The sequence below is a fragment of the Dermacentor andersoni genome, chromosome 8 (genome assembly GCF_023375885.2).
Source record: "Dermacentor andersoni chromosome 8, qqDerAnde1_hic_scaffold, whole genome shotgun sequence".
Taxonomy (NCBI): Eukaryota; Metazoa; Arthropoda; class Arachnida; order Ixodida; family Ixodidae; genus Dermacentor; species Dermacentor andersoni.
The window spans coordinates 58,187,594-58,215,368 of NC_092821.1; the positions used below are offsets into that span (position 1 = coordinate 58,187,594).

Consider the following 27,775-nt stretch of genomic DNA (forward strand, 5'->3'; position numbering starts at 1 on the left):
AGACGGGGACACGAAACGAGAAGAGGACACCACGAGCGCTCGTGGTGTCATCTTCTTGTCTCGTGTCCCCGTCTACGTTTTTTGCGCTGTCAACACCAGGATGAAAAATCAACAAGCCCAAGCTGCTGTTCTAGCGTTTTATTTGGGGAATTCCTTCTGTCAGCGCAGCATTTATGTACGCAAACAAATGACCTGTACACTGGAATAGCCGGGTGTCGTTTCATAAAGGTAGGTAAGCGAAAGAGACATTCTATCATAATGACTTATGTAAAATTCTAAAAGCTAACCCTAGAAAATTTTGGGAAGTCATAAACCCGCAATTAACACATGACGTCACACTTACAAGCGATAAAGACGAAATTATAAGCGACGCTGTTTGTGCTGATACCTTTAACATCGCGTTTTCATCCGTGTTCACTGAAGAAGTCGACTTGCCTCTTCCTACGCCACCTACTACGACACTACCAATGATGGTCCCTGTTTGAATTTTTGTCGCTGGCATTTCATCACTGATTGACAAATTAAAACTTTCATCATCGGCTGGTGTCGATGATATTAACTCCAAACTGTTAAAAAATATTAAAGAAATTATTGCAGTGTATTTTTCGATGCTCTTCTCACTTTCACTCGAAACAGGAATTTTACCAGACGACTGGAGGGAGGGAAAGGTCATTCTAGTCCACAAATCAGGTAACAAACAATCCCCCCTAAATTACCACCCCATTTCTCTAACAAGCGTCCCATGCAAAATTATGGAACACGACATATACTCTCACATTATGAACATCGTTGACATTAACAATATTTTTCATCCTTCCCAGCACGGATTTCGTAAATCTTTATCTTGTGAAACCCAACTTGCTATATTTCTTCATGATCTACATTCTAATCTCGACCACAACCTTCAGACCGATGCAATCTTTCTCGACTTCGCAAAAGCATTCGATACAGTATCACATAAACGCCTTATACTAAAACTCTCCCAGCTGAATTTGCACCCTAACCTTCTCGCATGGATCACAGCATTCCTCAACAAACGCTCCCAGTTTGTTTCAATCAAAAATAGCCATTCCAGCTCTTTCCCAGTAACATCCGGCGTCACCCAAGGATCTGTAGTCGCACCGCTCTTATTCCTCATATATATTAACGACCTGCCCGTATATGTATCCTCCCATATCCGTTTATTTGCCGACGACTGTGTCATCTATCGCACAATTACAAAGATTTCTGATCAAACTGCACTCCAACATGACCTTAACCTTGCACAACAGTGGTGTGATCTTTGGCTAATGAGGCTTAATCCCACTAAATGCAAGCTCGTTTCCTTTCAAGGCAAGCTTAATCCCTTATCATTCTCATACATAATCTCTCACTCCACTATCGAACAAGTTCAATCATACAAATACCTAGGCGTCACCTTATCCTCTGACCTTTCATGGAACGCACACATCAGCAATATCATATCATCCGCGAATAGATCCCTCGGTTTTTTCGAGCGTCATTTGCGTCACGCACAATCAGACATAAAACTTCTCGCGTACAAATCACTCATCAGATCGAAACTAGAATGTGCAGCGCCCATCTGGAGCCCGCACCAGGTATACTTAAGAAACGAACTAGAATCTGTACAAAATCGTGCCACTATAGGTTCATCCATTCTTCATATTCATACGACATAAGCATCTCATCCCTAAAATGTAAAACTGATCTTGCTAACCTTTCTGTGCGTCGCCGCATCGTCATTCTTTGTTTGTTTCACAAATTATTTCACAGTTCCCTCAATCAAGCACCGTATATCATCCAACCGGCACGCATATCTCCCCGTACGTCCCATGCTTACTCAGTCGCACGCGCACGTGCTCGCACCACTACTTTTGCGGCCTCATTTTTTTCTTCGCACAGCAGTGGACTGGAATGGCCTTCCCCGTGACATTGCAGCCATCACGTGTTCATCAACTTTTGTGGACAACCCAACTGCATTTGTTTGTCATGAAGATGATCTCTCCGTAACCTTTATTTGTAAGCCCACCCCTTATGTAATACCCCCTAACCGGGGTCTTTAAGGCAATAAAGTGAAGTGAAGTGATAAAGCCGAGACCACACGTGCGCTTGCGGACGCGCGCAAGCTCGCGTCTGCGCGCCTGCCGCGCCTCGCGAGTAATGGCGGTTTGCATCCACAAAAACACGCGACAGCGCGCGCTCACTGCATGGGCTCACTCACACACGCCTTGGCAGGCGCCACTTTGGTATCAACAGTGTTTCAAAATGATCCGATATCTACAAACGTAATTGTTAATATTTTTATAGCTGTCATAGCAGCGCAAAAAGGAAAGAATAACCACTTTCCTGCACGATGTAAATCTGCTTCACTGAGAATTGAACGTTCCGCACCGTAGATGCGTAGCCAGGTGCGCCGACTCGAGGCAACCCAAGCGCGCGATAACAGAGAGGAGCTGTTCCCCGAGATCACGCCGCGTTTCGACGCGTACGAGCCATGCCGCACCGTCTGCGCATGCGTGGGCGCGTGAACGCGAGCTTGCGCGCGTTTGCAAGCGTACGTACGTGTGGTCTGGGCTTAACATGTATGTGTCAGGTATGCCCGCACAGTGCGTGCTTTAAATGGTGAGGCGGGGGAGGTAGTATCGAACGTCAGATATTAATAGGGGAACGCGGCAGGTGTTTATATATATATATATATATATATATATATATATATATATATATATATATATATATATATATATATATATATATATATATAATGTATTTTAAACGATTCTTTGTGTATTTGGAATGCAGAGTTTACGAGGAAAATAAGTAAGGCTTTAGCCTTATCGAAACTGTCGTTTCCGGCCTGAGGAAGAAGATGCGTTTTTAATACAAGGAAGTCTACGTCGACCTCTAGCACATAACACATGCGCAAGCCGTCAACTTATATGAAGTACATCGTTCCCTTAATAAGCATTTAGGCAACAACAGCACCAAGTACTGTCCAAGCTTGAAAAAAGGAAAAAAAAGCTCGCTAACATGCACTTGTTTCCGAACGTATCTGGTGCACCGCAAGCCACCGTTACTAGATTACTTCTTTCGCAAGCGGTAGCGCATTTCGCATGCTACCCTGCTGCGGCGGGCGGCGTAATGGCGGCCGTCGTAGCAGACGACGCGGGTGTCCTCACATTCGCGGGGGCATCAAAGCACACTAATGTAGGGTGCCTCGATGCGAGCGCGCTCTCGGAGGGTGGAGTCATTCTGTGAAAGGGTCAGTGCCGCCTTCCGACCGCCGGCCGTCATTGCGCTCCCCACAGTTCGTTACGGTCGGTCGAGAGAGACACGTGCACGGCGTTTTCCGGTCCGAAATGCCCGGGTGTTGCGTGCCCCAGTGACGAACCACTCACGGAATGACTGGAAGATGTTCCGATTTCCTAAAGAAACCAAAAGACGACTCCTCTGGCTGGTTAAGGTCAAGCGCGACAAGTGGCAACCCACGGACTGGTCGTGTGTGTGCAGCGTAAGTTATGCCATTTCTGCGTTCGTAGTTATTCGTTCATTTGTGTGCGTTTTTCCGTAGCGTGTTCGTCTTGTATTCTTGATATCTGGTACACATGCATGCGTGTGTAACTCGTTTATTTCTGGATAACACAAAATGCTTTGTTTTTAATCGCTTGTTGCACACCGGCTGCAAGAGCGTCAAGATGTACAGTACGCGCACGTTGCGCGCTCTTTGTGACCGGCGCCTCGTACAATTTAATTTTGTACTTAGCTGGAAGAGCATACGCATGGCGCAGCAGAAGGTAACGTGAGCTTTAAGCTTGCCTTTCATGTAATGACATACGGATCGTGTTGACGTGTTTTCCCGGCGTTATTCTTGTGCCGCTGTCCAACTCGGGTGGTACTTGGTGTCCGTGCGTGTGTGTGTTCATGCGTGCGTTTGTGTGTGGGGTGGATGAAACCTATGACCACGCATGACGCATGTATGGTCATGACAAGCATATGTGTAATGTCACGACTCATCATGACTGATTTAGTGACAATTAATTGGTGCTTACTGCTATGTATAGAAACAACGTAGTTGTGCATTGGGCGTGAGTAATTTGATCATGCATTGTCTGTGCGTTCGCTATTTTTTTCCCCACCCGATGATCGGCGAATTATCTGAATATCGGATAAGAGATGATTGATGAGGATTTCAAGGCTACGTGTCCGTTTAACGACAGAAAATTATTTTGGGCGGTGACCGAATTAGACGAAAAAGAGAGCTGTTGTGTTTGGGCTCCGCGAACTTTGTGGAGAGCATGACGCCAGTGTTGACCTACAACATTGCCTTTTTGAGCATACATATAACAGGGTGCCACTTTTTATATTTAAAATGATTTCTTAGCTCACTGCCCTTGTTCCACCTGTCAGTATAGGCAAGAAGCTCTAATATTTTAATTTGGAAAGTGCACACGCCTTCAGTTCATATTGTAGAATTTCCTCACACTGTCCCTGTCTGTTCAGAGAAAGCCGACAGTCTTTGGCTTCTTCCTGATTATATTTTAGCCAGCCCCTAAATTTCACTTATCACTGTTCGTGGAAGTCCCTGTGTGTGTTAGTTATTTTGGGCTGTTTAGAAGGTTAGCGTGGAGCCTTTTCAATTTAAACAGTGATAAGCTGGTGTCACCATTGCATGCTTCCACGCTGCAGGCACATTTTCAAGGAAGCGCCTTTGAGCAGAACCGGGCGGACGGCTGGAAAAAATTGAAGCCCAATGCTGTGCCAACGCTCTTCTCGTTCAGAGGTAAGAAGCCACATATTTGTGCACTAACTAAAGTTTGCGGAGCTTGTTTCTTAATCCTGTTCCTTCTTGCAGTCTTTGCCGGTTTGTTGCTCTAGCTTAGCACTGTTATGACCGGCCATCCTTTGTCACGTGGAGCGATTATCCAGGTGTTTCTTCGGAGACAGAAAAGACGCAAATTACAGCAAGATGCTCTTCATACCACCGGTCAATGAAATAGCTCGTTTCCTCTCTTTTTATGGAGAGATGAATCAACCGCGCCTGCCATCCAGAGGCATGCTACTGACAATTCCGTATTTTGTTTAATTTCCATTCTATATGTAGCATAACTCGGAGCATGTTCGTTCATAATGATAAAAGAATGTACCCGCTGAGATGCAACGTCTGTAGTTTCTCTTTTTTTCAGCGATGCCTAAGCACAGGAAGCCGCCAAAAGAAAGGCTTTTACCACAAGGGACACTTGCGGCAGAAGAAGGAACACATACTCTGCAGCATCGACCCAGTCCTTCTGATACCTAACCGACAGACATTTAAGACCAGCATGTCAACGACGTGGCTGATGTGGCGACGAGGTGCTGAAAAAGAAACTGTGCTAAAGATGTTCAAGAAGAAATTGATGATGGCGAAATTCTTTTCATTGAAGCACTGACTTCAGTTGAGTGCAGCATTTTGCACCATATTGGCGGCTTTCTTGTGAAAAAAAAAACCCCGAAAAACTGCAAGCAGTGCAGGGCTGCAATGCTGGGCTCCACGAGCCATGAGCATGCATATTCAACTGCACTAAAAGAGTATGTTCATGATGGTAAGAATTTATGTTATCCGAGTGGTGAAGTTATGAGTTTGCTCACATCCTGCGATAAGCACTTTAAAGGAATCACGTCCTGGACTGACAATCTGTTCCCCCTGAAGGCTCCTCTAAAGGCTGTGACAGAATATTTAATCAAGAGGGTTCAGTGCAGTCTGGAGGCATGTCAGCGACACAAGGATTCTCTGGAACACATGCTGATATCAAGTTATGCAAGAGTGAGGCTACGCATTCACCTGCGCCAGCTCGAAGCTGCGAGAATTAGTGGGCATAGAAGCAAGACATGCGCTGCAGTTAATTTGCAGCGAGTTGTAGCGTTTGTTCTTGAAATCCTTACAGTTCCCGACCAAATAAACAAGCTATCACATCGGAAATTGCTATCTATTGAATGCACTTTTTCTCAGTGTTGAGAAGCCGTATGGCCACTTTATTTTGGCAGCATCGATGACCGGTTTATAGCAGTTACCAATTAACAATATATTCGTGCAGAAAATATGCTAAGCAGGGCTTTATAGTTAGTTACTACGTCAGAGTCGTGATTTATTGCTACATAAGCCACATGTAAGGTACCAAATAATCTGGTATGCATTCAATATTTTGTTTACCCTCATCTGCATATTTACAGTAAGGTAAAAGAATTCAAAACAAAATTAAGAATAATTATGGAAGCACTGCTAAACAGAATACGGCCACAAAATAAAATAAAACGTTCAATGAAAGCGCATGTTATATACTCAAGCTGAACATAAAGATGCGCCAGAAATGGTTCATTTCGTAGTATTAGTGTGTAATATCCCACAGAACAAATATAAATTACGTTTCGAACTACAATGAAGCAATAAAAGCGGCCCGGATGTATAGGCTCCGTAGTTATCGCGCTCGAATGGTGATCCTGAGGACGTAGGAGCCACCCAGCCGCGGCGGCCGAGTTTCTATAGAGGTTAAACGCATGGTGCTGTGTACTAGTTCGGTATCGCTGCATGTTAATAAAACCTCAGGTGGTCAAGATTTCCGATGCCCTGTACCACGGATCCATCACACCCGATGCTACGAAATCGCAAAGAAAGGCTGTGGATGTGATATTGGTTGAAATATGCGACGTTAAAAAATTCGCAAATGTCAGCACAGGTAAGACAGACAGGTAACACAGACACAAATGAAAAGCTGCCACATTCACTACAGTTTCCGTGACCCCGAAGCAACCATTCAACATTGGTAGAACGTCACTTACATACATCCGCGTTTCAACCGCAGAGTGGTTATTTGACTATTACGATCATTGCTTTCTACTCAGCATTGCAGAATTCAGCCCGTAAATGGGCTAACTTATGACTGATTCGAAAACAAGATTTGAAAGTAGGGTGTGCGATGACAATTATTCTTTTGTCCCGTGGCGGCACATGGTTTGTTAAACAAATTCAGGTTTCAGCTGGCAGCCAAACAGTCTTTACGCTTTGGTTAAAGGCACGAAACTCGCACACAGACACAGCGAAGGACGGTGGGACTCGTGCCTGTGTATGTTTCGTGCCTTTGACCAAGGTGAACAGCCACCAGCTAGCCCAACAAGACGTTCATTTAAGGTCTGCGCAGCTGGCGTGGACGGCAGTTTTCTGCTGCCAGCAAGTCTAGTTGGAAATTCCGCTTTAAAAATAAAAATGACAGAATATTAAATTGATGCCTTAACATTGCTTATGCGAAAATTTCGTGTTCTCGACATGTCATCAAAGCAGCACACGCTATCAAAGCGAACTACACATGCAGCTGCGCGACGCCCATTGACTGCCTACGGAGCGGGCATCATAATGGCGGACGCCGTAGCAGACGACGCAGTTGTCTTCACCCTGCACGGCGGCGGAGGGGAGTGCACACATCGGGCACCCTACTCTAATGCGAGTAGGAGGACAGTTACGTGGTATTTTCCATATTTCACGGGGTTTATTTATCAGTCGGGAAAATTAGTACGCAATTTGTACGTCACTGAAAACATCGCAGTTAGATGTTTCTTGATTGTGCCTACAGATGCCTCATTATTATTATTATTATTATTATTATTATTATTATTATTATCTTACAATACTGCCGCTCTCAGCCGAGAACCTAGCAGACGGGCATGAATACTTTCTTTTCTGTGCATAAATACACGTGCGAGCTACACAAAGAATGAAAAAGCAACGATATTCAACGAAATACAAAAGGTAAGGTAGATAAGGTATACAATAGAACACTAAACAACGCAGAAGAAAATTAACAACAACCGGGGCACATCATAGACAAAGCAAAAATGTGAAATATTTGGGAACAAACAAGTGTATACAATTTTTTTTCTAAGTACTGTCAGATTAACATAAAGAGAATAGGGAACAAACATTAGAAGTCGTTAATAATCTCTTGTGATGAGCTCCAGCTGTGAAAAGAACAGGGATAAAGAGTTTGTCGCTGTTAATGACGAGTTCATTCCATTCTCTGATTACCCGAGGAAAGAATGTATATCTGAATGCGTCATTAGAAAAGGAATACTCGGTTAGCGTAGGCTCGTGTTGATGCCGTGTTATTCTACATTCTAGATTGCGAATATGAAATGTACTGGGTGATTTCAATTTTATACTGACGGTGCAGAATTTGAAACAGGAATTTTAGTCGACCTTGTCTCGCTCTCGTCGATAATGTGTTGAGGCCTGAGGAAGCTAAGAGACGTGAAGGTGAGTCAGTAGAACGATATTTGTTATGAATGAACCTTGCAGCTTTTCTTTGTACAGCTTCAATTTAGCTGTGTTAGTTGCTGTGTAAGGAAACCAAATTGTGTTAGCGTATTCTAAAATAGGTATCACATGTGTTTTGTAAGCCAGAAGCTTAATGTTCGTTGGAGCGATCTTTAGGCGTCTTTTTAGATAAAATAGCTTTCGCACTGCAGTAGTTGTGATATTAGTTATGCGTGTTTCCCAATTGAGGTTTGATGTCAGCGTTATCCCTAAATATTTCTGTTGCTCAACCATCGAAGAGGCGTGCCATTAACGATATAGGTGAAATGATAGGGTTGCTTTTTTTTCTTGTTACTGTCATTGCCACTGATTTATTAACGTTAATAGACATTTGCCACTGGGAGCACCACTCGGCTAGCGTGTTAAGGGAATCAGAAAGATCGATATGATCGCTATGGCTGTTAATTTCTTTATATTTCACGCAATCATCCGCGAAGAGTTTGATTTTGCACGCTATAATATTGGTTATATCGTTAATAAAGATAAGAAATAACAGCGACCCGAGTACCGAGCCTTGTGGTACTCCAGATGTGACAGGAACGACATCATATGGCATATGGTCAAACATAACAAATTGTGAGCGGTGTGTTAGAAAGGCTGTTATCCAAGCAGAAACTTCTCCCTTCCCCATGGCTTGCTCCACTTTTGAAAGCTTAGTGTGACTCACGCATTCAAAAGCTTTAGATAAGTCAAGTAAAATCATGTCAATTTGAGAATGATTATTAATACTAAGAGCAAGGTCATGAACTACCTCTGTTAGTTGAGTGATGATTGATAAGCCAGATCGAAAACCGTGCTGGTGAGGCGATAGGATGTTTTCGCGTTCTAGAAACACTGTCATGTGTTTTAGAATGATGTGTTCTAGTATTTTGCATGAAGTGCTGGTGACAGATATGGGTATGCAATTGGCAACATTATTTTTGTCTCCTTTCTTGTGGATCGGTATTATTTTAGCCTTTTTACAGTCATGTGGTAGATTAGTAGTTGCTAGTGACTTACAAAAAATCTGTCCCAGATATCTACTGCACTACTCAGCATATTTTTAGGAATTCGTTTGGAATTTCGTCAGGGCCGTTTGCTTTCTTAGGGTCAATGTTGAGGAGAAGATTGTGGATTCCGGCGTCCGTTATTATTAAGGGATCAAGCACTGAAGTGCAGGATGTGGAAGAGGGGGAAGTGTACCATTGTCTTCCGTGAAGACTGACTTGAAGAAATCGTTATATTTATTTGCCGTTGCACTTCTTTCTTCTTCAGTTAGTTTGGTTGTTGTCCGCTCGGTATATATAGTGCGCAGATGTTTCCAGAATTTTTGTGGGTTATTTTTTAGGAAGCTAGCAAGAGTGACACTGTATAGTAGCATTGTTTCGAATCTTTTAGTTTCTGCTTGAAATGCATACCTGCAGATTTTAACTTCAAGGTTGTAGATGGTTTTGGGTTATTCTTGTTTGCCTTACGAAGCCGATCTGCGCGCCGTTTAGCATGGATAACCTCGATCGCGTGTGATCCATGGATTCTTAAGGTGCTGGTTTTTCTTTTGCGTTTGAATATAATTAGTTATACAGTGCAGGACAATGCTCTTAAAATGTAGCCACAATGCATCTACATCGGTAGATTCCTGAGATGCTTTTTCCAAAAGGGAATCGAATTCATGCGACAGATAAGTTAGTATGCTGGCGTCATCTGCTTTATGAAAGTTTTTAAAAAAAACTTTTTACTGTAGACAGGGTAGTAATAGAATGATCAAGCTGGAATGTGCACATATGTATGCTGTGATCAGATATCCCTTCAATAATGTCCATTTGTACTTGACTTGTAGAAAAATGGTTGCTAAGAGATATGAGGTCGAGGATATTTTTCGTTGAGCCTTGAACGCGAGTAGGACGAGTGACAATTTGATGTAGGTTAAAATTTAGCATTAAGTCTATTAGCACTTATGAGGCTTCTGATGTGTGATGCATTAATTGTGGGCCAGTCTATGTCAGCAAGGTTAAAGTCGCCCGCAAGAATAATCCTGAATCGATGGACATGACGCTGCATACATTCTAGAATTGCTGAAACCCTAGCAAAAATTCTAATAGAAGTTTCTATTAGTCTAATACAGTTTGTACTAGTTGTATAAGTTTTGTATTAGACCAATAGAAATTTCTATTAGTTGTACTGATTGACCTATAAGACCAATAGACCCTATGTATTAGACGTATTAGTCTTACACAAACAGTGTTGCTTGTCTGCTAGTTTCTTTATTAGACTGATACGTCCTATTGACTTTACACAGATTGTTGCTGGTCTGTTATGCAATATGCATTGTCGAATTCAGTTGCCCCTGTTTGCTGCTTGCTTAATGCGAGGGTGAAAGTTTATGAAAAATTAAAGGGCCCCTGAAACGGTTCGGACAAATTTTGTAGACGCGTAGGGTACAGCTTAAGTAGAACATTCGCACCACAATTTAAGTGAAGCGTTACGTATTAATGGAGCTGCAAGCGATTACAAGTTACCCTCCTCCCTAGCCATGCTTTACCTCGTCAACTCGTTCGCTGAGCCATCGCGGCTAAGCTCCGCCTTCACTGATTCTGCGTCACGATGCGACGTCACATCGTCCACGTCCGGTTATATTGGAGCCCGCCTCCCGCCCGCGCGAATTGTGTCCGCTAGCGGCTTGGCCGTCAGCCCCAAGCGAGAGCTATCGTAGCAGCGTGCGTTGCGAGCATTCTGTCGTAGCGCCGAACGTGTCTGGTATTCCGGTAATCACACACTAGCAGAACGTTTCGACGGAACGGTGAAGGCATAAACTCAAGCTGATGAAGTAACTTTAGCGTAGACGTACGTGAGCTGCCTGATCGGTCTCCACGGTCCAGCCACCCGTTGGCGCAGAGCTTAGCCAGCCAAAGAAAGAGCTAATATTGCTCTAACCAAGTGTAAAACGTTTTAAACATTTACAAAAACAACGTGTTAACGATTACACTCCTGCGAAAAATTTGCACCAGCAGCAAAGAAGAATATATTTTGTTACTCTACTTTGTGTGGTTGAGCTCTATGCCACCAGGTGGCTGCACCGTGCAGACCATTATCATTTGCGCTTCTGTTCATCCCCTGAAACGACACGCAAGGGCACAGGGCCAGGCCCTGTACCCTTGCGCTTGCGTTTACCCTATTACCGCACTCGTGAAACGCTATTGGATTAGTAATCTTCCGGTGTAAAGTGACGGCCGCAATCGCTCAAATCCTGGCGCCCATCGGATAGCGGCTGTCCAATGCGCTGCAGCCAGTCCGCTCGTCTACTGGCTTGCAGAGGGACACGATGTCGCAGCTTGACATATTGCCAGTCGCTACGCTTGCAGTCCACAACGCAACAAAGTCGAGTCATAGCGTTCGCGAAAAGACAGGCCGACACTGACGGCGGAGCTCTCGTCAAAGACCGAGCACGTTGTAACACAAGCAGACGACACTTGCTGTGTGCCGGAAGTGCTCAAGTGTACTGAAAAATTGTTCTTGTGCATTCTCTTTATGTTACTTTCTTTTTATAAAAACAAATTAACTAACATTCCAACTATAGCAAACATCATTTGTTTACCATAAAGTTGGAAAAATTATCGATCACGCGCCCTGGTCAGCCAATCGGATAGCTCACCCTACTGACGTCATATGGGTGATTTCCGTCATGTGTAGGGACGGCTTAAAATTCCGCCGAGCAGTGTGCTGCAATCGCCAGCGATGTGCATTCTTAAAACCTTATAATAAATTACACGCTTTACGCGGAGCACTTAGATGCTTAAATTAATGATCAGAAGGATCTATTCTAACGACTCAGCACGTTTCTAGAAAATTGTCAAAATCGTTCAGGGTCCCTTTAAGTCTGTATTGGGGACAATTAGCAGATAGGTCTCTGATTATTTGCTGAATAATTAAGAATTTTGCTGTACAAAATGTGCAGCACACAGCATTCACACGTTTGTATTAGTTTCATCGCGTACGCGTATACGTCCCAATGGGCATTGAAACTCCCTCGGACGTCCGCATAAGATCCTGACGTCCAAGTCCTAGAGCAGTCGTCCTGGGGACATCCAGTGGATATCATTATCGGACTAATTTCAACATCCAGTTCTTATCCTCCTGCGGACATCCTTAGGTCATTCGTGCTGGACATTTCGCGAATGTCCCTAGCAGGACTTCGTTCGGACTTGAGTGACGAACTGCTCTGTTGCTGAGCATTTTTGCGCTTGCAAATATCAACGTAGAACCGGCCTTGAGTTCATTCAAGCTAACTACAGCTAACTTTGTTCAGTAGAGGCATCAACGTTTGTCGGCGAAATATCAATGAGTCCTCAAACATGCAACATAAAATAAACCAAATTCGACCGAATTCTACCTGCCCATGGGATTTTTTTCAGAGCATACAGGCTACCACGGAGGCAGGTTAGTGTACTGGTTCTAAAGCACAACGTGATCGTAAAAGCTACCAAGCTTGTGTGACCGTCTTATTATTATTACTTGCAGAGCCACAGAAACATTTCTGTGCTTAGAGTGCTTACGCGTTATCAAACATATCCTTTTTGGACCATCACGCTCGCCAGATATCGATGTGACCAGAGACCGACTGTCCCATTGTATAGTTGACGTCCATTTACGACGCTTTTCAAATAATAATTAACAGCAGGCTCTCATTTGGAAACTTCAGAAATATTTATATCATCCCTAAAGACGCAGAAAACGCGTCGCAAGCATACCCATTATGCTACCAGCGCAATCTTTTCTGAAACTTAGCATACCCTGCATTCTTTTTCGCGGGAGACTATTTCTATTTATCGTTTGGGGCATCCTTCTGGCAGTATTTTTGAAAGTGTGGATGGGCAGAATTTCACTGGTGGCATTAACCCTGTTTTTATGTACACTGCTGTTGTGACAGTTAACAACACGATAATAATTTCCAGTCATCCGAGGAGGCACCGTCGGAAACAAGAGACGTTTCGCGCGCAGCGCGAGCTAAGCGCGGGCGCGACCTTGAATGGAAGCGGCGAAAACGTACACCTGTGGGAGGTGCAATCGTTCCGCCAGGAGAGAAACGAGCGCCATGCGAGCGCTGGCGTCTAGGATGAAACTTGGCGTGCGAAAAAGGCGCGAAGGCGAGCGTTTCGCGCGTTTATTGTGAGTGCACAGGCGCCATTTTCAGTTGTTACTACGGCTGCGCAAGGTGCTCAAGGCTGTTGTTTCTTTCTCCTGGGCTCCTGGCCGGGTTGGCCCCACAGAAAAGGTAAGCTGAAGCGTGCTTGGACTTTATACTATACTATGTGTTGTCGGTATGTTCTACAGGCCACATATGCGCAGTAGTTCGCGTGAGCGGCTTTATTTTAGTCGCATATATGCAAGGAGGTGCTGCTGTACGCGATTGCTTGCGGTCGCATACGTCGCTGGGAGCTGCTACTCACTACTCTGTAGCGCACGCAAAGTATGCAGAGAGCTCGCAAGAAATTTGCTGAAGAGACAGCGGCATGGGAGACGAAGAAATCCTTTCAACTTCTCTATTCTCCGTGCACCGGGCAGGAGTGTTCTCCGACCAGTCCATCTGTTGTTTCGCAGTCCTTGTGCAAACGGTTGGAAACCGTACCTTGTGTTAACGTGAACGAAATCGTTCAGAAACCCAAGTCGTCAGAATATGACACACTTTCAGAAGACTCCACATTCTGTGACCGCGATTACTACGTGCGATTGAGATTCGGTGCGGATGGCTTTCCACTTCGTGAGTCAGGCAGCAATGTATGCATATTTAATTTCTATAGTAACACATGATAAAATTGAAAATTTTTATATTAGCTGGTGAGATTGTAAATGTGGCATCTAATACAAGTAATACTTTGGGATCTCCTAAACATGACCACTGGCTTGTAAATGCCTAAACATACAGCACAGCTGTATAATTGAGCCTTTACCCCACCGTCAAGGCATCTAATTACTAAAGAAATCCTAAAATTAGCAGCTTTGAGACCTAGGCTAATTTGGAGCAATATTTTAAAATATGCGCACTGTATTGCAATGTCAGGTGATTGTCAGTTTACACTATTCACATTAAACAAACTATTCTCATAGAATAGTGTTTGCAGTCTTTTGCTTGGTAAATTTTTAACTCGTTCCATGGAAGAAATATTTTTATTTTTGTTTTGGCGTGGCTGTTGCAGGCAGGTAATTTTTGAGCTCACAGTCAGGTTTGTTAATTTATTATATATCTTTCCTAGTACAAAATAGGAGGTGTTTTGCCATATTATGGTGGTAACAACTTTGAGATTTTATTACTGGTCACAGTTTTCGAACTTGTTCAAGCATGTGTTCTTTCTTCAGATGCGTTATGCCACTGTTGAATTCACCAAAGCTGAAGAAGTGAAAGTTGTTCCTACAAGTTGGATCTCCGACAACAAGTGTTGGTGGCCAGCTCACGCAAAGCCCGAAAAGCTTACGTCAATGGTGAAAAAAATCACACCCGGTGGAATCAACGTGGAAACAGTTTGACATTTCTGTAAAAGGGTTATTGGTGGGAGCCATGTTTTGGTATGGTGATTTTTTAGAACAAAATGAGAGTAAAAACTTGACCATTGCATTGTCATTTCTTGTTCAGCCACATACGATCGTGCACGTAAAAAGCTGAATAAAAGTCAGTTCACATCGGACCTGAGCAGTGACCCTGACTTGGTTCAAAAAAGACGCTGCCGAGCACCATTTGTATACACAGACTCGGATTAAAGTGACTCGCAGCCTTCTCCAAGCTCTGTGAAGCAGCTGCGAATCCCAGAGGTTCCCGAAGATATTCCGCAGAGTGAGGTAAATGTGGTCACTACAGCTTTGTAACGCAAAAAATATAGCTGCTGTAAATAAAATATTATGATTACTTTATTCGTACGATGGTGCCCCTTTAAAGCTTTCTCGTAGTTTATGATTGCTTGCTCTGTCTAACATCTGTGAATGTGTCCCATGTTTTGTCCATCTGTGCAAGTGAGCTCCGTGGGGACAACAGTGCCATTCCGGTTCTATGAGCCTGAGTTCATTAGCTGTTTCCAAGGTATTGCTAGAATTTGAAAAAAAGGCACGGTCCAAATAATTTAGGTCTCAGCTGTGTGATATTTTAGGTGTGAGGATTGCCAGTACCTTTATGTTCCTTAGTCATTACTGAATGTAGTGAAATGTGATAGCGTACTGATTGCCAACTTTTTTTCTGGGATTCGACGAGCCTCACCTCACGATTCATTCACGCTAATGAAACAGTCAATGCCTGTGCTCTCTTCATGTCTCGTATCCCATGTGGCATTCTGTGCTTTTTTTTTTTCATGTTCCCTGATGTTAAGGTGAAGAATAAGTGTATTGCAGTGAAAGAAGTGTACCACGCTTTTGAAGTACACTGAGGGCTACACCTGGTCCTGCCTACCTTGATGTTTCTAAATATGTATTATCGCGATAGTGGTGCTTAGTAGACGTTCTTATATTATGTGATCTCATTTCACTCTTGTAGCACTTGGGGGCTGGAAATTTTAATGTACTGCTGTAAAAGCTGTCACCTGCAGCCTTTGTCTTATTTTGTGGTAATAAGTTGTTAACATTTATTATAATGCAGGACTGTCACATGCATTCTGTCTCTGAATGTTATAGGTTTGCAGTATCTTGTCTCGTGACCAGTTCTGTGTTTGAATACTTGTAACACTTGCATTACTAGCGACTCTCTGTATTAAATCGAGCTTTTGTAATAGAAATTAATAAAAATATCTGTGAAAGTGATTCTCTCTCCATTTTATGTAAACTTAGCTTGCTTTGGAGTCTGCGTTCTATGGGTGCAAGTTGTATTTTCATTAGTACATGCCAGTACTGCACCATCTTTGCAGCACAGATTCTACAGAAGGCCAATGTTTACGCTAACTGTGCTATTTAGCCCATTTAAATAAATATGAACATCCTGCAGACATCCCTTAATGGTCCACGGTTCGTCGTACGGATGTCTGACGGATGTTTAGCAATGAAAACATAAAGAAATTCTTGCGTCCGTGGAACGTCCGTATATCCGTTCTAGACATCCGCGGTACACCCCTCGGACTGCCAATTAGTATGCGCCTCTATGGATGTCCGCCGTACGCCTTTTAGGCGATCTGCGGACGTCCTAGGGATGACCAAGATATCCAGAATCGGTAGTCCAGTGGATGTCCAGAGGAGTTCACATGCCCATTAAGAGCTAGTGAAACTGGCCCCTATCTCTCAGCGATATACACGAAAGCGATCGACGCGCGCCTACATGGTCTTGCCAATTTTGCTTCACTGGCGACGTCTCACAATACTATTATAGGCTTCTGTTCAGCCTCGTCGCGATGAGTCGTGAGGAAACAGCTAGTGTTTACAACGCAGCAAATACTTCTCCACGAAAAAAAAAAAAAAAAAGCAGAACGAACAACCAACCGTAGCCTACAAGGCAGAGTCGCGATGCCCGGTGGGTTTACGAACGATGGTGCAATCGCAACAACCATATTTATTTGGCATGCCTATTTGTTTGCCACTATAGTTTCGTTAGTCCCGTATCTTCTGTTGAAGTGCGCATAAGCTTGTAACCCAAATTGATAACTTAATACCGCATATAAAAGGCCGTAATATTTATTGACATCAAAGAGCAGTATCGCAGAGAAGGAAACACGGCAGGCGGGAAGATCGAAAAAGTGCGACCGTAGTCAGCCGTAGTTGCGCACAGCACGTGTGCATTGGCGGCTGCCATGTGCCATGTTGCAGTGTACTGTAGCCATGTCAAGGCGAGGTGTGCGTGATTTTTAGTGAATGAACGATGTGTTTATAAGGAACCCGCGGTGTTGGCGTCTGCGCAATCTTATTCCTGCAGTAATATATTTGGATATGGGTGTTGTGCGACTTCAAAACAACGGCACGCAACTGTTTTTCACCCCTCTGCTTCGTGGCTTTGTGGATCTATCAGCGTGCATCGATGTGATGTGTTTTCGCCGGCGCCGATTCCCTACCATTTGGAGGTAATTATTGTACTTATTTATGCTTCTATAGTATAGTATAAAGTTGTTTCTTTCTTTTTTATCCCAATGGTGGATTTACTTCATTACAGTGTCATTGGGCCGATTGTTGTGCGCATAGGCAGGTTGCGAACGTAGTTCCCGCGCCTACAAGGGCGCCCCTCGCGGCGGCGCGCGCGGAACCGGCAGGATACGACCGGCCCGCTTGCGTTCGGAAAGCCTGTCTGCGCACTGTTTCGCGCGTAGCTGTTGCCTTTTCTGAGCAATGGCGAAGTGCAGCACGAGCTGTTGCGTAGTGGGCTGCAACAGCACGTACACCAACTCACGAGGAACAAAGCTTTACAGGTTTCCAAGCCGACCGTATGAAGCAGAACGGCGTCAACACTGGATAGCGCTCCTCCAACGGCATAAGCTGTTTTACGTTCCGGCGTTATGCCAAGCGCGTTAACGCTGAATTCTTTGCTTTTACAGCAATGATGGCAGCAACGGGACACCTGCAGTGCGTACCAGGATATGCAGCAAACAAAGTAGTTTGTTCCCACAATGTACCGCAGTAAAGCAGTGGAACTCTTTCCCAATCCTCTCCCATTCAAAGAGCGCTATAAGGCTTGCTCAGAGATTTGAGGAGGGGTTGCAGCTCTTTGAGCTGGCATACACCCTTCTGCGCCCAGCATATCAACTAAGGGGCAGTTGAGATCAAAATTTTTGACGGCGTGGTTTATTGGAACCTCCTTTGCACGCACTGGAAAATCGCAACATAAAAGTATCGCACTTCCAGTAACTTGGGCGAAAATATTTTCCCAGCGTAATCTAACACAACTGGTAAGCTCCTCCCCTTCTTTTGTGTTTGGGGAGAGCAACGTTAGAATACGTCGGGTAGGTCTTACTAGTCGTTCGTACGCCCCACGTTCTTGGATGAGATGTTTTGGATTCGTATTTGCCGTCCTGTATGTACAGGGAAACTACCGCGGCGTCCTTGCACTTCCCTGCGATGCCAGCACGGCAATCGCAGCTCCCCGCTAGGTTTTGTCTGCTGTCGCCGATCTTCGAGAATCAATGTCGCCTATAATTTCATGCGTCCACACCGTAGATTATATAACGAAGTAACTTACGCTGAGCTTCACGCATCTCGCTGGTGCGTTATTTTTCGTTTGCGGAATACACCTAGCAGTCACTTCCGATCAGTGCGAGTTCAACACTTCCCTCACGTCATAGACGTGCCCCACTTCAATTAGACGACTTCCTTTCTGTAAATTCTTTTCCCGGAAAAAGCTGTCGAGATCTTGTAATTACCGAAACCCGGCTAAAATTAATATCGGCACGCTGTTTCGCGCCATCGCTACCGTTTGACAGGGCGCCAAACACGCAGCGCGGGCTGCTGACGCCGTGAGTCATCCTACCGCATTCGCGCAACTATTCGTCAGATGGCGCTAGGGGTCGGAAAGACAGGGCGCCGCCTAGCACTTGCAACGTGCCCATAGCAGCAATGACATGCCTGTTTCCGGCAATGCGGTGCAAGATTTCTGTCTAGAGTTGTTCCTTATCTGCCTACAGTTTCGATGTAACACACAGAACATCTTAGGTTCATTTTATGTGCCGTCTAATTGTTCTGTCATATCAGGTGACGTCATTTTTCTTTACGATAAACATGTCGAACTAAGCATATCACGCTTTGTCCTAAAATTAGTTTGGAAATTACGGGGCCATATTATTCCAATTTAGAAACAAATATTGTCAGCTTAAACATTTAGTGGTAGAACTAGCACCCCTGCTTTTAAATGTTTCTATATGGGTGTATGTTTCTGTCCAGGTTTTTTTAACCTATCAAAAGGACGTTCTCTGGTCGAAGTGGTGGAGTAAAAGCTCTTGCAATCAAGATTGCTGACCTGACGAGGATCTGGAAAGAGAAATCTGTAAAAAATATTAGATGTACTAATAAATGCTTCTAGCAATTATGCCTGTTTTTCATTCTGTAACTGGTGCATTGCAAACTTTTCTTTCACACCAATATACCTAGCTATTAGACTAACACGCCGATAGACTAATGCACCGGTATACCTATCAGACTAATAGGCCAATACACCAATAGTTCTATTAGACTAATTCAATAATAGACATAATAGATTGTATTAGTGTCAATAACCTCATAGGCTATTAGTTATTGTATTAGAATTTTTGCTAGGGAAGGCATGCACTGTCCGAGGAAGGGCTCCGATAAACGCAGCCGGTTACAATTGACGTCCCGTCGCACAAAAGTTTGCAGAAAACGGCTTCAGCGTTGTCCACCTCGGGAAGAAGGACAAAGCGGAGACAGTTTATCAGTAACGCCACTCCTCCACCCCGTGAAGGTCAGTCTTTTCGGATGATTGTGTAGTTAAATGGAGCTAAAGCCCCTCCATCCACGCGCCACCGGCGGAAACGTGTATGGAGGAGGAGTTTCCGTTATGGCCACAATATCGGGCTCGTAGTCGACTAGGAGGCTTTCCAAGGCTTCTGTTTTATTTAGGACACTGCGGGCGTTTACATTATCAATGTTAATCTTTTGATTGTGCCGCTTGTGCGGCTCGGCGGGTTATTCGGCGGTTTGTTACTGTGTCGTTTTTTTTTGCATCTGTACTTTGTCCTTCTTCTCTTCGTCCCAAATATATGCGCGTTTGTTAATGTAAAGCTTGTCAAAGGAAAGTGATACTTCTTCCTTTTTTGACGGTCTGATTTTCGATTTACACTTTGATAATTAGAATAGCACGTCTATTCGTACCGTGACGGGAGTGATGATCAATTTAGAAAATGTATAATGTGGTAAAACCGATTGTCAGCTCGCTTAGCTCGCTCTGCAGACAAAAGTCCCACTGAAACACCTCCCGCCGGAAGTGACGGTTTTTTCGCCATTTTTGCGGCGTTGCATCCAAAAGGCTTGAAGTCATGCCGTAAGTCAATCCAAGATTTTCACATGCCAAGCCGCGCACACAGCCGCAAATCTCAAAATGCGCCAAATGTGCTTGTATTTTATGCCTGCGCCTATGTGACAGATCGCTTTTTCGCAGGCGTTGTGCTAGTTGCGCATGTCAGTAGCGCAAGTTGGTCATAAATCCTAGTCAGAGAGAAAGGGCTTCGTTTGTTCTCTTGTGCGAAGCGCGTCCGCCGCGGACGGGAATGATGTTCCCCACACGTGACGTGTCGGTGTAGTTGCGGAGTTGCGGATACCTGCCGAAAATTCTCACCATTTGACTTTCGTGTCATATTTCAGGTGGGGAAGCTCTTGTATAAACGCAGTTGTAGATCAGCGTCTGTGTATGTTCTCGTCATTCATGTTTGTGTGAACATCTCCCCAAGTGCACGGCTTCAGCAAAATCATTGTAACTTGTCATAGCCCCCATGTAATATGTCAGTGTGTACCTGCCGTGGTGGCTTAGTGGCTGCGTTGCGCTGCTAAGCCTGAGGGTGTGGGAACGAATCCCGGCCACCGCTGCCGCATTTCGATGGGGGCGAAATGCAAAAACGCCCGTGGTACCGTGCATTGGTGCATATTAAAGAACTCCACATGAACAAAATGAATCCGGAGTCCCCAACCACGGCATGTCTCATAATCATATATGTTGATTTTGACACGTAAAACCCAAAAATGATTTTTTTTTACTTTGTCAGTGTCGGACCATATTGCGCTGTCAACTTTTTGACTACCGTAGTGCGATTTTCTTTGTATCTATTTGGAATTTCCGTCAAGGCCACGGGTATGTGGAGCTGAGTGGTTTTCGGGAGCAAACAAGAATGTGGTATGTATTAATAAAAAGAGGAAATAATTTTTGCTGCAGTTATGCAAGGTTAGCTACAAACAAAATAAACAATGATGTTCCCTTCAAGCTGTCAGATTTCTCTCCCCGCACTCTCAGATGCTCATGCCACCGAAAGAATGGAGGAAGTTTCTGCTTGATCAAGAATATATGTCATTCGATTACTATCGACAACACGCTGTTATTCTGCCTTGTCCCAGCATAGCTTGCTTTCATGTTCACTTTACACTTGCATTATCCCATTAGCACACTCAGTGTACGAAAGGGAAACGGAGAAACCTACGTGTTCCTGTCATTCCCTTTCTTGCTATAGCATTGCATATATTTAAGACCAGCGTCCACTTCCCTCTGGTACAGGTGGCTTCTTTGCATCAATATTGCTGCTGAAAGCAGCAATGTCATTTGCACTGCTGTTTGCATTTCTTGGTGTGCAGGCAGGACATTGATGTCACATGCTTGCTGTTGTAACATCCTACTTAATTTGTTGTTTTCAAAATGAACTTTTAATTGCGAGTCAATGCTGTGTTTGTCACCTTCTTTTCTGGTCCGGGTCTTTTTGTGTTTTTCAAATGGTGGTAACATACTCTCATGTCCTTTGCAGTGTGCTCACAAGGTGTCACAATAGCGGAGCCCCTGTTTGCATCCAAGACCATTCTCCTTGCCCCTTCCATCCTAGTTGCTTGCCTCATCATCGACTGTACTAAGGTGAGTGGCAGCTGCTTCCTTTTCTTTCTTTAGAGCACTTTCCGCATGGCTACCAGCCGACTGCCCTGGCGCACAGCCCAAGCACCTAAGAGACGTAGTGACTTCTCATCATCTTAGAAGAGGAAGAAAAAAATGTACACAATCCACTTGCAGCCAAGCATTACAAGTGCGATGTTACTTGAGGTTGCAGACACATCAAGAGCCTTGCTAGCTGAACCACCACCTACAAATGAAGAAGAGTTACAACTGCTGTATTCAAATCTTGCTGATGCTCTTGTGCTGCACCAGCTTTCTTCATTGTGCTCTTACAATAAAGTGCTAGCTTCGAGCCACTTGCAGGAACATGGTCCAAGGACTTGGAAACACTGTTTCAATGTGGTGGTAACTTCCTTGCTGAGTATCACATCAGTCAAGAAATGGTGGACTACGTTGAAGGCTCCACAGAAGGACAATCAAGTTGTCCAAAGTGGCTTGCGTATCGTGCTGGCAGTATCGCAGATTCTGTGACAAAATGTGTGTGCTCGAAAAGCTTGAATAAGTCTTCTGAAGAAAATGTGTTAAGCCATAGTAGCACAAGTTCACCTCTGCATCGACAACATGGGGACTGGAGCATGAGCATGGTGCATTCACGAGCTTTGTTTATGAAATGGTGCTGCATCATATTGACTTTCAATACTTTGGGCCAAAAATTCATTTGAGTACACAGCATTCGCATCTTGCAGCAACACCAGATGCTTCCCTCAGCTGTATATGCCATGGCAATGTTGTTGAGGTTAAATGCCCTTACACACTGGCCAAGAGAGGTACACAAAAAGTGAGAAACGGCCCAGATTGTTGTCTAGAGAATGTGAATGGAAAGCAGACATAGAAATGGGCACACCCATACTACTTTCAAGTTAAAACACAAATGGCAGTATACAACGGAACATCGTGATTTTGTTGTTTGGATTCCATCGTCAGGGTTAACAAAGGGTTACCAGGGATGATACCTTTTTGGATTCCGTGCCCACTTCTACAGAGAAATTTTTGACACAAGCGATCATGTCAGAACTACTTGCTGAATATTTCGCAAGGAAAACTACTGAAAGCAGCCAAAACAGCAGAGATAACGACCTGTAGTTTTTCTGCAGAGGGCCTGAATCTGGCAACTGCTGGCATATGAAGGCCAAGATTGCAAGTGTAGATGTTATCACTGCATTTGTACATTTTAAATAAAAACAGTGGTTTTACTACGACTGTGTCACTGAAAAGAGCCTACAGAAACTGCTTAGCTTGACATAGCAGCAGCCCCATTCAGCTGTTTGTCAAACATGGTCGAGACCGCCCCTGGAATGGCTTGCGCACTGACAAATGTAAATGCTAATCAGATTGCTACGATTGTTAATCATTTCAAGACGCACTCTACATGAAAAATGAATAAAACCAGACTAGAAAAGCTTGTTTGCCAGACACAATAGCCGGTCGTGGCCAGAACTTTATTTCAGGTCAGCCAGATTCTTACACTTTTAAGACCTTTCGTGATTTCGGTTTGGCATTAATTTTCGTTTGGCGTGCTCTTCTGTGAGATCAGAGGCAAAATTGGACAAAAATGGCCTCATAAGCTTGTGGACAATCAGCTTTAGCAGGGCCCTGCTGTGAGGCTCTGTAGTGTCCTTCGAGCACACAAACAGCGGATTTTTTGTAAGTGACGGCAGCACTAGGTCTGCAAACTTCTTAAGCGGCCTTGGCCCCCTAACAAGCACAGGAGCCACACTTGATGCAGCACCTTCCAGGCGGCTGACGAACCCTACGAAAGCCAAGGTAGGGTACGATAGCCCTCCCCGGTCCATGCCTGCTATGATGGCAGTAGTGGTAGACCGAGAGGCTGGTGCCCTCAAATTAATGAGACAGCCTTCACATGCAATGCAGTCTTGCACGGCTCTGATGAAGAAGCCAGCAATCATTGCCAGTGTGCTGGCTCGAAGGCTTCGTTGAGGGGCACCTGAAAGAATGAAGGCAAATTGGAACTTAATGACACTTACTCTGAAAAATGCTATTGGCAGCATTTCAGTCCTAAATCAATCTTTCGCAAGCAGAGTGCCCAAATATTGGTAATATGTCCTTAATTCATGCAAACGGGTAATTTGTCAATGGCTATAAGACGGCTGTTTAGGCAACAACACTTTTCGGAGGTCACCGTTCAGGCACAGCTAAGTGCAGAATGAACGCTGTCCCTTCCTCTTGGTCGAAGCCTCAGTCGTTGATCCCTTCGTTCAGACCCTAAAAGTTATTTTGGGACAGCACCTGAACTCACTGTTTTAGATCAATATCTCTACTTTTCTGAGAAGCAGAATCCTTAAAACTTGGATGACGGAAATGGCACCAGGCCTTCTAGCTTCTGACTGTGAATTTAGAAGCTGCACGTGTACATTTAGCATACAAAGCCCAAATTATTAAAGGGTTGTCCCAGCATACTTGGAGAGCGCTCCAGTGCAGCGAGATGTGGGAGCAGAAGCTTCTTGATACCACTGTCGATAGTGGCCTTCACAGGAATGGGAAACAGTTTTGATGTCTTCCCCAGCGAGCCCACCACACTCCCAGCATAGGCACTGGATGACGCGTAGATGATTCCAGTCACCAATATTTTCTGTAGAGATGATAGGGCTACGTAGGTGTCGGTTTGGTCATTGGACCCATTCAATTGTCGTATTGTAGAAAATAGTGACTCTACATTGTCACTTGAGAACTTAGCTGTGAGCAAAAAATGAAACCCGGAGTTTAAGAGGAACTTTGTGCATAGCACTGTCGACATGCTGGTCACTCTCAGTGCCTCATATGTCTCGTCAGACAGGAATTCCATCTTATATGATATGCTTTCTTTCCATTCCATGAAGTACATCATAAAGTCGTTTTCTAGCCATGAAAGTCTGAAAAAGAAAGCTTTGCAAAGTAGTAAATTAGCGCATGTCACAAGAAAAGCAGCAAAGACCTTCAGTAGCTGTTAATAAAGAAAACCTGCTTTCCATTAGCTCCACACTAGAAGCCGAAACTTGAATATTCAACTCTACAAATCCATGCTTTCAACAGTAAAATATGTCGATGACTGAGTGGTTATGGTGCTCGGCTGCTGACCTGAAAGACGTGGGTATGATCCCAGCCACGGCGTTTGCATCTTGATGTAGGCAAAATGCTAGAAGCCTGTGTATTGTGCCGCGTCAACATGTGCTAAACCCCAGATGTTTCAAATTATCTGCAGCCCTCCACTACGGCATCCCTCATAGCCTGCGTCGCTTTAGGAAGTTAAACCCCATAAACCATAAATCAGTAAAATATGGTCAGCATAAACACTAGCGAAACTAAGACACACTTCTTGTCTTCTGCACAGTAAAATGACATCCTCAAGGCATCTCTGCTTGTCCAGTGGACAGTGGTGCTCTTAATATTATGGAGCACGAACCATTTGTGCACCAATTCCATGAATTCCACTGTTGGCAGGCAGTCGCCGAAGCCAGGAGCTCCAAGGCTCTGACCATGTTGCTGCAAAAATCACAGGACTGTGGTGACCTAAACGAGAATAAGAGTCAATGATGATCATTCTTCTAATATAGCTAATCACCCTGCCCACTGCTGTGAAGTCGAGGAAAAATGTTATTCAGTGCGTGCAGTAACCCAGAAACTGATCCTTTACGTTTGAAGCGAGGATCCTTTACACAGCCAACAAACTATGTGCTTGCATACTTTACCTGTGGCGAAAAAACCTGAACAGCCCTGCTGACGTTCATTTTTTAGAAATTTGTTGGTCACAGGTGCTTCTTGGTCAGGCACCTCACCAATTTGAAGGCGCCTTGCTTTTCCTGAATCTTGTACAACAGTCTGTAACAAGGTGAAACATTAGTCAAGTTTGAATAGCTGAAGCAGAAATGCCATCTTTATACCTTAAGAACTCTGGAAGGATGAATTTTCCATTTCTTCTGAACAGTCTCTTCACTTCAAGGAACTATAATCTGATGTTTTTCATTATGTGGCAATTGTCAAAAGACAGGAAAAAGTACACGATCTGAATCCAGAGGGTGCCTGAAAAAAATTATATTCACAGAAATTAGCCTAGCTGTGGTGAAAGTTCTAAATGACATGCTTACAATGAAGGCATGCACACGTTTGAACTAGCATTACTTACTCAACAACAGGTTGTAGAGCCGTGGTAAACGAGACGGACACACGTCTTTTCGGTAACAAGGTCTAGTTTATTCTGTCCAAAGAGAGAATTGAGCGGGCGCGCGCAGCGCGCCGGAAGTGGCGAGGGCTTTAGAGAGAGAGAGGAGAAAAAAGGGAAAAGGAGCATAGAGAAGTGCGGTGCGCGGACCTAGTTCGAAAGGAAAGCAGTAAACAAAGTAATAAGAAAAGGGAGCTCGCGCACGACGTTCGGCACAGTGAGTCGGATCATGTGTCCGTGTGCCTGGTGTCCAACACTCGCGAAGGTTCGCTTACGGGAGATCCGCGGGACGCCCCGCGGAGTTGTTTATGGCTGCGGGGGTGGTGCGCAGCTCCATCGCCGCGCCGCTACAGGTTGTATGGGGCCCCCCGACAGGTTCGAGAAGAACTTGGTGTTGGACTTGTGGTTATCTCCAACAAGGTGTACAACTTTGAGTCCTGATTCTTCCACACACTGCATTACCTTTAGGGCAAGAAGCTGAAGTTGCTCTCCTGACAAGGCCTTTGTGAAGTAGTACCCTACTGGGAGCCTAAAGGAAACAATAGTTGCATTTGCAAATGAGATTCAAGACACATTTCTGTCTTGGTTTAGCTAAAGTACTGCTAACCCAGGTGGAATATTAATTACCTGTAGTGGGTAGAGAGTCCTACGAACACAAAGCACAAGAGATGAGTTGCCAGTTGGTCGTGAAGCCTGAAGTCTACTTCAGCACCTCCCAGGTCAACAAAGCCATGCACAGCATCTGACTGCTTTTGGTAGGAGGTAGTTTGCTTGAGGGACATTTCGTCCATCACCAGGGAGCCAAAGCGGGCCTACAGATGTTAATATCCAAATGTGACAGAATCCTTTTGAAATAAAGTTGAAATATTTCACCTGCTCAGAGTGTAGTTTTGCCTCCATGTGTAGACGTTGCTTTATAAGGGACGACACCACTTCTCCAGTGCATGCACCAATAAATATCTTCAGTGTCGAGCGGCTTGGCAATGACAGAATCCCAGTTTCATGAAGCAGGTTGTATGCAGATGGAGACTTTGCGTGCCATACGACACAATTGCGGATGGTTTCCTCCCGCCACCGACCCTTCAGTTTGCTCAAAAATGAAAGCTGTTCTTGCAGGAAAAGAGCCTTTGCATCCTCTTCCTGCACCTTTTCCTAGAAAAGAATGATATTCGTTAAGTAATATTCGCAGATTAACCTGAGTACTCAAGTTCTCAACACCATACATACCTGAAGAATTACCAACTTGGACTTCTTCATAGCTGTTTCTGTCCTTTTAGTCTGCTGTCTAAGCACAGAAATCTCAGCTTGCAGCTCATCCCGCTTTTTTATGAGTCTCCGGCATTTGCGCTTCAACATGTTGACTTGCTTTAGAAGTTTCGTCATGCGTGGAAACGTCAATCTTGTTTGCACTCTGTGCGTCAATGTGGTCATGTTTGTGCTGAAAGTGGGCTCAGGGGAAGCATCAGGTGAGGATTGCCCAGGCTCAAGTGAAGCGCCTTTTGTAGATGACAGAATGCTTCCAGAGTCCTTGAGGAATTACTTCCAGTTCATGGCTGTCAGCTGCTTGCAACATAGTAGCTGCTGGCATTAAAGAGGGTGCTGGAACCTCTGCCATAGTTACCGAGATCTCAGCTAGAGAGCCAGCAGTCATATTTGCATCCAGCCTGAAACATGGACATTATACTGAGGTTTTATTAACATAGAATGTAATCAATGAAAGAAAGCAAAGGAAATTTATTTTTGTCTAGAGGAT

The 27,775-nt window shown here is 44.4% G+C and overlaps 2 long non-coding RNA genes and 1 pseudogene across 2 annotated transcripts; 2 read left to right on the plus strand and 1 right to left on the minus strand.

Moving 5' to 3' along the window:
* The first annotated feature begins 13,287 nt into the window (after positions 1 to 13,287).
* LOC129382094 (uncharacterized) lies at positions 13,288 to 16,078 on the plus strand. Its single transcript, XR_008610171.2, has 2 exons — positions 13,288 to 13,586; positions 14,669 to 16,078. It is a non-coding gene; the product is annotated as an uncharacterized lncRNA (long non-coding RNA).
* Positions 16,079 to 16,455: 377 nt separating this feature from the next.
* On the plus strand, positions 16,456 to 19,289 carry LOC140212870 (uncharacterized). The gene is made up of 2 exons (XR_011889840.1): positions 16,456 to 17,337; positions 19,145 to 19,289. It is a non-coding gene; the product is annotated as an uncharacterized lncRNA (long non-coding RNA).
* A 3,568-nt stretch (positions 19,290 to 22,857) lies between these two features.
* Positions 22,858 to 24,263, minus strand: LOC126538919 (uncharacterized; annotated as a pseudogene).
* Positions 24,264 to 27,775: the final 3,512 nt, after the last annotated feature.